This window comes from Myzus persicae, unplaced genomic scaffold (assembly GCF_001856785.1).
Source record: "Myzus persicae strain clone G006 unplaced genomic scaffold, MPER_G0061.0, whole genome shotgun sequence".
In the NCBI taxonomy this organism is placed as follows: domain Eukaryota; kingdom Metazoa; phylum Arthropoda; class Insecta; order Hemiptera; family Aphididae; genus Myzus; species Myzus persicae.
In genome coordinates this window covers 32824-43228 of record NW_019103862.1, presented here as the reverse complement: position 1 = coordinate 43228, position 10405 = coordinate 32824, and the positions used below count along the sequence as shown (strand labels likewise).

The window sequence follows — 10405 nt, the reverse complement described above, 5'->3', positions numbered from 1 at the left end:
AATGACGCATTATTTTATATTATGTGTATAGACTATAGATCACAACGTATACTGTATAAGTATATCCTTCTTCCCTATAATAAACTATATTATCCTTAGCACAAAATGTGTAATAGTTAGAAAACTACTCGTTAGAATTTTGATTTCAATACATCTAAATGCTCATAGGTATCCGCTAAATAATTTACAGTAAAAAAGTGGGGTTCCCATTTGAAAAACAAAGGTTCGTATCACCGCAGGACACTCCTTGAGTGCTACAAAAAAATCTCAAGAATATGAAAATATGGTCTTTGAGTATATTTAAAGATTCCAAAAATTAAATTTTGAAAAACTTCATTATTAGAAAAAAAATGGGGTGAGCATACTTGTTGGATAACTCTGTATACATTTTATAGCTGAATTCAATTTTTTTTTTCAGAATTAAAACCAGAAATAACTTTAACTTTGTCAAAACAATACGATAGTTATCTTAAAATTCGTATAATGAGTTTAATATTTATGTCGAGTTATTATGACATGTACACATGCTTACGAAAGTGGCATCTATGTTGGTACTCACACTATAATAATAATAATAATAATAATATTAATACTAATAATTCACAATTAAGAACTAAAAACTAACACATAGATCCTGGGTGATGATAACGAGATTAAAAATTGCTTAATTGCCTGACCCTTAAATTAAAGCCATATTGAGGGTCTTTAAATTAGAATTTTCACGGCCATGACTATATTATTAAACTAATCTTAACACACCGATTGGAGGTCTATATATGTTTGGAGTCGATGTGCAATGCATACCTCGCACACCCAGTAGTTTATTATATAATACAACTAAATAGCTAACTTGGTATAACATCATTTTTCTATACTATTGGTGAAATTTGGCCTCTTTATTATAGCTATTTCCCTGAGCTTTGATAGGATAAAACGTATATATAAAAAAAATTCTATATTACCGACAACTGTGCTGATAAAGAAAAGTGTCCTCACTCAACAATAATAATTTTAAAGAAGCGGGTAAGTGGGTAACGTTCTGTCTGTATATTGAGTGTCCAAAGAGTCGCTGGAATGGATGTGTTAAATTTGAATTCAACGATATAAGGTCATTACATACGAAAAGAGATTCTAAGCAAAGACAGACCGTCAGTCTATAATATTACAAATAAGAAGTATTTTAATGATATTATTGTGATGAAAGTAGTTTATGTTAGTATACTATATAGTATATATAATAGTCATTAGTACTAATATACTATATTATAGTAGATTAAATTCATTTTTCTAGAAAAAATTCCATTTAAAAATGCCATTGTGTGTATAAAATATAATAATATGGGACATTATATTGGTGGTTGCTTAAATACAAGTTAAAACAATACGTATAATGCTAATTTGTCATTGTATTATTATAGTGCAATACAATTTTAATCACACGGCGTCCTGGGTATGCTATTTTGGTACAACATCAATGTCATGGGTTAATTTTTCGAATATTTCGTAACTCGTAAGTTATACCTAGTCTATAGTTTATTTTATGCTCGTTATGTTGGCATCTTTATGTTCAAATAATCAAATAAGCAAAAAAAAAAAATTACCATTCATTTTACCCAATTATACCAAACAACTTCCTATAGGGAATACCTGAATTTCATCTACGGATTGTAGAAAACATTTCTATACCACATGGGTTCACATCAATTGAATTTATTATTTAAAAATATTTTTTTATCAATCATTGTAATATATTTCGTAGAATAATCCTTGGATTTGCAATCGTGTTTTCTCATAAGTTAGGTTTATAGGTACATACTATGTTTACTCACTAGCGACAAATACAAATTCATGTTTCACAGTTTAATTATACCTATGAACAATGCTAAAAACTACGTACAAATATGTGACATGTGTACTTAATGGGTATATTTGTTAACATGTTAGATATTATATACGTAGATATTTTAAAAATGTAAGGACTATTGGACAATTAAATACAAGAACTCGGTATTTTCGATTAAGTATTACTTATTTTCTTTTTGTTCCATTCAACCGTTTATTTGATTTACAAAAAAAAAAAATCACACTAATTTTAAATGAAATGGACCAATTTGTTTTGATTTTCAGTGACTCCGTACAACTTTAATATATTTGAGCTACTATTATGTATGCCCAATTAATTTAACTCACATGATACATTAAATTCACATGATTCTACGGTCGGTATATTTAAAAGGTTCAATGAAGCAAAGTCACCACAAGTAGTAATATGTTAGAACGACTACAATAATATAGCTAAAATTGATGTTTTTTGTTTAAATTATGGTCTATTATTTTCATATTCCTCGTAAACAATACATAAAAAACCTTGTATTACATTTTCAAGCTTTTTGATCGGGCATAACATTAATATTTTTAAATGTGTTTGAATAGGTAGCTAAAAATTGGTCAAAATATTTTGAAAACTATACCATGTACAGACAATTATAATATAAACATTTGCTGACATTTCAAATTGTCATGGTTATTCGTTTTTGAATTAAAAGAAAATCGATTCTGTCAAAAAAACTGAATTTACGTGAAAATTGTTTTTTCTCCTAACTAACAAGTCGTGTGTTGACAAAATTAGTTATTAGTAGGGCTAGGATTTATATGCATTTGCATGTTTTTTTCCTTAAGTCCAAATTGATTGGTTGTCAGATTTTTCCACGATTTGGTTTGTTCTCATTTAAATAGAACCAATTTTTTTTTGCATATTTTTTTATATTTTGAAGTTTTGAACACAATGCATAATATAATTGCATATTTATAGATTTTTTATTTTTTTATTTTTTTTAACTTAAATTTTTAAATTTTTATAAATTATTATTTTTTTATTATTTTTTTTTTTATTAAGAAAAAACAAAAACCCTCGGCAGCAAGGCCATTAGGATATATAATATATAATAATAATGTTACTACATGTTATGTGCTAGAAAACAAAAACAAAAAACAAAAAAGAATAAAAAATGATTATTTAATGTGTATGGTTATTAGATAAGTTTGAGCAAACCAGACTGTTGAAGGAAGGCTATTATATTGGAGACTGGTAGGTTAGGTCCGAGGCTTTCAAATATGTCTTCCGGAAGATGATTGTGTTCCATTGCATCACGGTAGGTGTTGCACTCGGTCATGATGTGTTTGATTGATAGATTTACACCACAGGATGGGCATATAGGGGGTGCCTCACGAGACATCAGGTACCCATTAGGTGAGTTTGGTGTGACCTATTCGGAGTCTAGTGATACTGGTTTCTATTTTACGATTTGAGTGGTTGTTTGGAAAATGTAGGGTTGATTGCTTTATCTCTTATTATTGTTAATTTTAAATGGCTTTTAGTGCCGTATCACACTATGCGTTTTGTCGGTTGCCGATAAAATGTATCCCGATTAACCGCAATCGGGAAGACCGACCATACTACGCGTTTTATCGGTTGCCGATTCAAAAAGCGTGGGGAATATATTAATTTAAAATAATATGTTATTGCAAATATTAGACTAGTTTATGTTTGATTTCATCGAAATTAAGCTCGTACAAATTACTAAATTATTATATTATACTAGGTACTGCTAAGTGCTAAACATTAATAAGAATTATTAATATAATATACTATATGGATTTGATTTCGTCGAAATGGTTATATGTGTATGACAAACTGTTATTTCATTATAAAATGTTGAAAATAATTTGTTCGTGGGTACTAAGTATGATATAGTTCACCATCTGCTATAAAAGTGTTCGGATGTGTGTTTATTTTTCTAGATTTTTCCTTTAAAAATGAGTTCTCTCGCGGAAATTCTTTGTTTGGCTGAAGCTGCAGGTGAACTTGATGAACCAATGCCACCTAAACGTAGAAGATACTGGGTCCATCCACTTAACAGTAGTCGAGAGAGTAATATGCGATTTACAACCTTTTTCAATTAAATCAAAAAATACCCAGAAAAATTTTTCGATTATTATCGTATGTCAATTTTGTCATTTGAAGGACTATTAGAAAAAGTGAGGCCAAAAATTACTAAAGAGACTACCCATTTACGTAATCCAATAACTGCTGAAGAAAGATTGATAGTCACATTAAGGTATCACTATCATTATGCATGCTCATCAACAATGTTCAAAACAAATTTTAAAATACATTTCGAGTGTTTTAGTTTATTTTGAATACTGTTCAATGTTCATAGTTTAGAAGGGATGTATTTTTTTATTTTTTAAATTAACAATGATCATTAGTCTAATCATATTTATTAAATATCGAAACGATATGTACCTATTTGAATATTTAATCTTTAACTATCTAAAAAGTATTGTATAGACCACTAAAACTATAAAATACGATATTATAATTGTTATTAAAGATAAAAAAATAAATTTATTATTTTTTACTAATGAAATATATTAAAATTTTTTTCTTAAATACAATTTTAAATATGAATTATGTATGCATTGTTACAGGTCGATATAATAATGAAATATTAATATTAATGCATCTTAAATAAATATTAATAAATTACAATAACTAGAACAATTTGAAAAATTTGTTTTCAAAAATAATAATAATAATAATATTTTTAAAATTAAAATATAATACTTGAATAGAACTCATTACCTCATAAGTTATGACTTTTTAATTAAAATGTTTATTTATTATGTAACATGTATAATATAAATTAACAATGAAAATTAATATAGGATAATATAACCTACTTGGTTGATTTATAATATATTTCTAGCTAAAAATGATAATTAATAGTACCTAAAGCTGTAGAATACTAAGTGAAAATTAATATTATATTTATAAAGTATCAGATGGTGAAAGTTATATTGGTGTATATTGTTGGGTTTGAATAGCATGTTCTGTGCTGTATATTGTGAATTAAGAGGATTTATAGGAATTTCAATGGGGGGTACCGGTATTTGTGATTGAGATGCGTATATGAGTATGAGTATGAGAGTATGAGTATGTATATGAGTATGGATGTGTGGATACAGAAGAATTATAAGGAAATTGCATATTAGAAGTCGTGTTTTGAGCCAGAGTGTAATATGTGGGATATGAACCATAAATTGGATGACCGGGTGTAGTTTGTAGTTGAGTTATATTTTTTAATTATTTGAGAGCATGAATTTGGAAATCTAATTTTTGATCATTATTCAATTTTTTTAAATATGGAAGAAATTACATAACTAAGAGTCTATCTGGATCCGATTATTTTTCATTATTTTTATTTAAATGTTCAATCAACGTTTTTTGAAATGGTGTTACATTTGCAGATTTTTTTCTTATGAGCTTGATGTATTGCTGAGGAAGATGAAACATTAAGCTCTACCATAGACACTTCAGAAACATCATTATCTATATCGACAATGTCATCATTTTCTGTTCCATCATCTTCAACTTCTTCACAATTACCAGTTGTTCTATAAATTAAAAATATAAAAATTTTGTATAAAAGAATATATAAAAAATGTTTTGTTAATTTTAAAAAAATACAGGAAATCAGTTTCGAATAAATCAATTTTATTATTTTGTTGCAACTCAATAACAAAAAAAGGTGGTCAAGTGCGTACGTCTCTAGTCTCTACTGTACAATACTATAGTACCTAGTTGTAGAGCATGTCGTTGTAATGGATTTGTTATATTTGTCATCAATGATAAATCATGTATAATATAATAAACGATTTTGAGCAGAAAAATTGTGTCAGCTTAGCATACTTACATAAATAATCAAATATAATAGTTTAAAAAAAAAAATAATAAAAATCGAAAATATCTCATAGCTATAAACTGCGTAACTTTCCGGTAACCTTTTTCTGTTTGATAAAGTAAGTAAACCTCATATCAAAATGTTTATTGCTAGCTATGAAAGAAAGGACTTTTATGAATTCGTAACTGAAAAATAGTTTAAACATCTTTAGAATTTTTAATGAATTTTGCCAAAATTTGAACATCAAATGTGTCTATATTAAAAAAATTGATATATCCTAAATAATTTTGAACATCCATTAATTAAATTTAAAAGATATATAGCATTAAACTTTGACAGTTATAATGTTCTATACTCATTAGTTTTCGGTCAAAAAGCATGAACATTTAATATAAGGTTTCTTAAAAGTGTTTCTGTTATCAAAAAATATCGTAAATACATTAAAAAATTTTTTTATATGGACATACTTACTTTCTTTTTTTACTTGTGTTATTTAAAAAAGATAAACACTCAGCGTATACATATGGTTTTTTTTTTGTTGCCTCTGATCCACTTCTTATGTTTTTTTCATCGGATATGTGTTTATTGTATGCATCACGTGTATGCCTCCATTTCTTATTCCTCAATTCATTAACTAAATTTTTATATGTAATATCAATAATTTGTATAAATTACATTAAAATTTTCTAATAGTAATAAATTGTGTGGAGTATACTATGACTATAAAATACTCTTTTACGGTTTTTATTGTTATGAACAAAAAATAAATAAAATACATAGGCAGTCGACAAATTTTATAAACAGGATTTAACAGGGCTTTTCAAAAAAAGTTGATCCTAGTTACAATTATGACGAATAATATAGGAAAATATACTTAAAAAATATACTACTTTCTATCCATTGCAGGAAATTCCCAAAAATAATGTTTTGAAAAAGTTATTAAGTTTCAAATTAGTTTACTTCAATAAAATATTGATACTTTAAACAGTTGTAAAAAATAAACTACTTGACTTAAATAAAGGTTTTTATCATCAAAATTTGTCTAAAAGTTAAATTTACAAATTGGTTATTTTTCCAAAAAAAGTAATTAAATACATTTTTTTTTATTTTCGGTAATGATAATATATAATAATGTTATGTATTATTATATGTATATGTTTGAGCAGATATTTGTCAACGGGGATTCATTTTTCTGCACTACATTTTGATTTTCGTTTTGGCGAGATTACTATTAACCAAATTGTCCGTGAAACGTGTCAAATTTTATGGTCAGTGTTACAACCCACGGAAATGCCGGAACCAAACAGATAAAAATGGATTGAGATTTCTGAACTTTTTTATAAAAAAACCAATTTTCCAAATTGTCTCTGATCCATTGATGGAAAACACATAAGATGCAGAAACCCAAACAATTCTGGGTCTCTTTTTTATAATTATAAAAAGTATTTTTCTATCGTACTTATGGCAGTGGTAGATACGAATTTAAATTTCATTTTTATCGATGTCGGACTCAGTCGGAGCATACGGGCGAGAAGCTGATTCTAACGTTTTTCGACAAAGTGTATTTGGGAAAAAGTTGTAAACAAACCAACTACAAATTCCTGATCTGGTATCGTTGCCATTGACGGAAAATAATTTACAACCATTTGTATTTGTTGCCGATGGGGCATTTGGACTACACACTAACTTATTACGACCATATCCAGGACGTGGGCTGAATAATACTCGTAGAATATTTAATTATAGGCTATCGAGAGCAAGACGTACTGCCGAGTGTGCTTTTGGTGTATTAGCTAATAAGTGGAATGTATTACATACAACTATTCTAGTCGAACCCGATTTTTGTGATCACATCATAAAAGCATGTTGTGTTTTGCATAACTTTGTTAGAAAAAGAGATGGAAGTAATTATGATGAAGATATTGCAGATACGGCTTATATAAATAACCTTGACGATTTTCAAGGACATGGCAGACATATATATCAAAATTAGAGACAATTTTGCGAATTATTTTATTAATCAAGGGGCTGTTCCATTTCAATATAGAACAACACTTTAGTTACCAATATGGCAGTATGTAACATTATGTTCAAATTAAAATGTTATATTTATTAATATTCTTGATTAAAATGTTTTTGAAATCAAATCGCATTAGATATTATCATAGTTTTTAGTATAAGTACAAAGTAACCATGAAGTATATTATCTAAGTAAAATTCTTTTCTAAATATTCTATTTTAAATTAGCCATATTGTATCGTTATAAATGTACAATCAATATAATATTATTACTATATGATAAAACAATTGTGACAAATAAAATGTACAAAAATTAGGTACCTAATTATTTTGTACGATGTACTATGCAGGTATGCTAAATATACTTAGTTATAAAAAAATATTACTTACATACCTACATAATTTTGTAAATATAATTTTACATTAAAACATAATAGGTCTTACATTTTTCTTCTTTTTCAGTAGATGAAAAATTATTCCAATTTGTAGAATAAACTACCTCAGCGACCTTCATCCAACATGATTTTTTTAAGTCCTTATCGCTGTATTCTTTAGAACTCATGTCCCATAAACAAGGATAGTTCTGGACTTCCGAAATTAATTTCTCCGTAGAATACATGTTAATTTAGGTATGTTAATGCAATTAAAAACTATCAATGTTTTATAAATTATAAAATATTATAATTTAAATTTAAAACCGCAACCGATAATCCGCATGTGTGGTCGGCTCAATATTAAATAAAGTGTTTTGGGGTATTTTCCGAACCGCATCGGTAAAGTCAACCGCAACATGTTGCGGCCGGTTCCCGACGATTTCAAATTAGTTCGCCGAATCGGTCAGTCTGGCCCTGATAATGCGGTTTAATGTTTATGTTAATGTTAATGTCGCGGTCGTTTACCGATCGGTTGCGTTTTATCGGCAACCGACAAAACGCATAGTGTGATCCGGCACTTTATACTTAAAAATTTGAGCGGTTTTAATAACAGTATTCTAAATGAAGAAGAAGATATTAATATTAATCTAACTCCAGGGAAAATCGCGTCATTCAAATATGCACCATTAACCTCGTGTGATGTGGAAAGGAGTTTTAGTCAGTATAAATCTATTCTACGTTCAAATCACCGGTCGTTCGTATTTGAAAATTTGAAACAACATATTATAGTAGTGTATTATACTAATAATATAAACTAATATCTAATGTAATTATATAAACTTATATTTAATGTAATAATAATAAATTATAAATTATGATAAAAATATATATCTAGAAATAATAAAAATTTGTTTTTGCATATTTTACAATTCGTTATTGCACATAAATCCTAGGCCCTAGCCCTAGTTATTAGTGTATGGACTACAAGTATTACAAGTATTAGTAGTATTACACAACTACCCTAGTATAAGGTCTATTGTCTATGATAAAAACAGCTTTACGAACGGCGTAATAATATCTAGATTCTAGATGTAGGCCGTTGTGTCTTGACGAAAAAATTTAATAATCTATATCTCGTATCTTACTCTACTACTATAACCTAACCTAACCTACTACCATGCGTGTTAATTACGACTTTTCAAAAAACGGCCTCTACATGTTGTTAAGCCTTCCATACACTGATGGCTAGTCTAGTATTTTAAGGTTTTTAGGCAAAATCCGGTCGTCTGTTTAGACCCTAAGGTTTCTATGGTAATAAATAATAATCAATTTCTTCTTTTTAGCTTATCTTTGTACCTATAATAATAAATTAATTTCAATTGAAAATTGTATTTGTTTTATTTTTTCATTCATAGGTACTTAATATTTGACGTTGATGAATCTTTGTGTGTATTAAAATTAATTGCTGTAAATACTTACTACTTATATACTCTAATCAATTACAAAATGTCGAAATTCAACAAAATAGTTAGATCATTTAGATCAATTAGTTACATCATTATTATGTATTTATTTACCTCATAATGGTCCACAACTATACTAAATTATAATAACCAAATTCATTATTAGAATATTTATATATTAAATAAAAAAATAAAATTAATTAATTAATTAATTAAATAAAATTTATATATTAATTACTTACATATTATAGCATCAAATATTATCCTATTCAGTTGTAATTTTAATTTCTATGAATGAATAAATATATAATTATAAATTTATAAGTAATAAGTTTTAATTTATAATGAATAATGATTAATGAGTATATAAATGTATATTTTATACAGAGTAAATAACTCAAGTTTATTTCTCAATGACGTTGACGCGTTTACTCTTAAGATTTTATTGTTTACAATATATTCTGTGAAAATGCAATGTTATAAAATTATGACCATTATTATAATTTAATATATTTTTAAAAATAATTTTTGATATTTCCAACTATTATTTTTTTTTTATAAAATAGAATATACTTAAAATGTGTAGTTTTAAGAAACAATTTAATTAATGTGACAATGAAATTAGTTAACGTAAGTTACTTCATTGAAATGGGAAAAAATTTAACTCAATAAGTTAGTTAAAAGTAACTTAACTTAAACTTTTTAACTTGTTAATGCCCAGCCTTAGATTTTATTGGATTTTATTTACATTAATCTCTAATATCTCAAATCAAAATGTATTTATTATATTTATTCCGATATAATA

The 10405-nt window shown here is 26.9% G+C and overlaps 1 pseudogene; it reads left to right on the top strand.

The window, feature by feature from the left end:
- The first annotated feature begins 3816 nt into the window (after positions 1-3816).
- On the top strand, positions 3817-7737 carry LOC111035552 (annotated as a pseudogene).
- The last annotated feature ends 2668 nt before the right edge of the window (positions 7738-10405 follow it).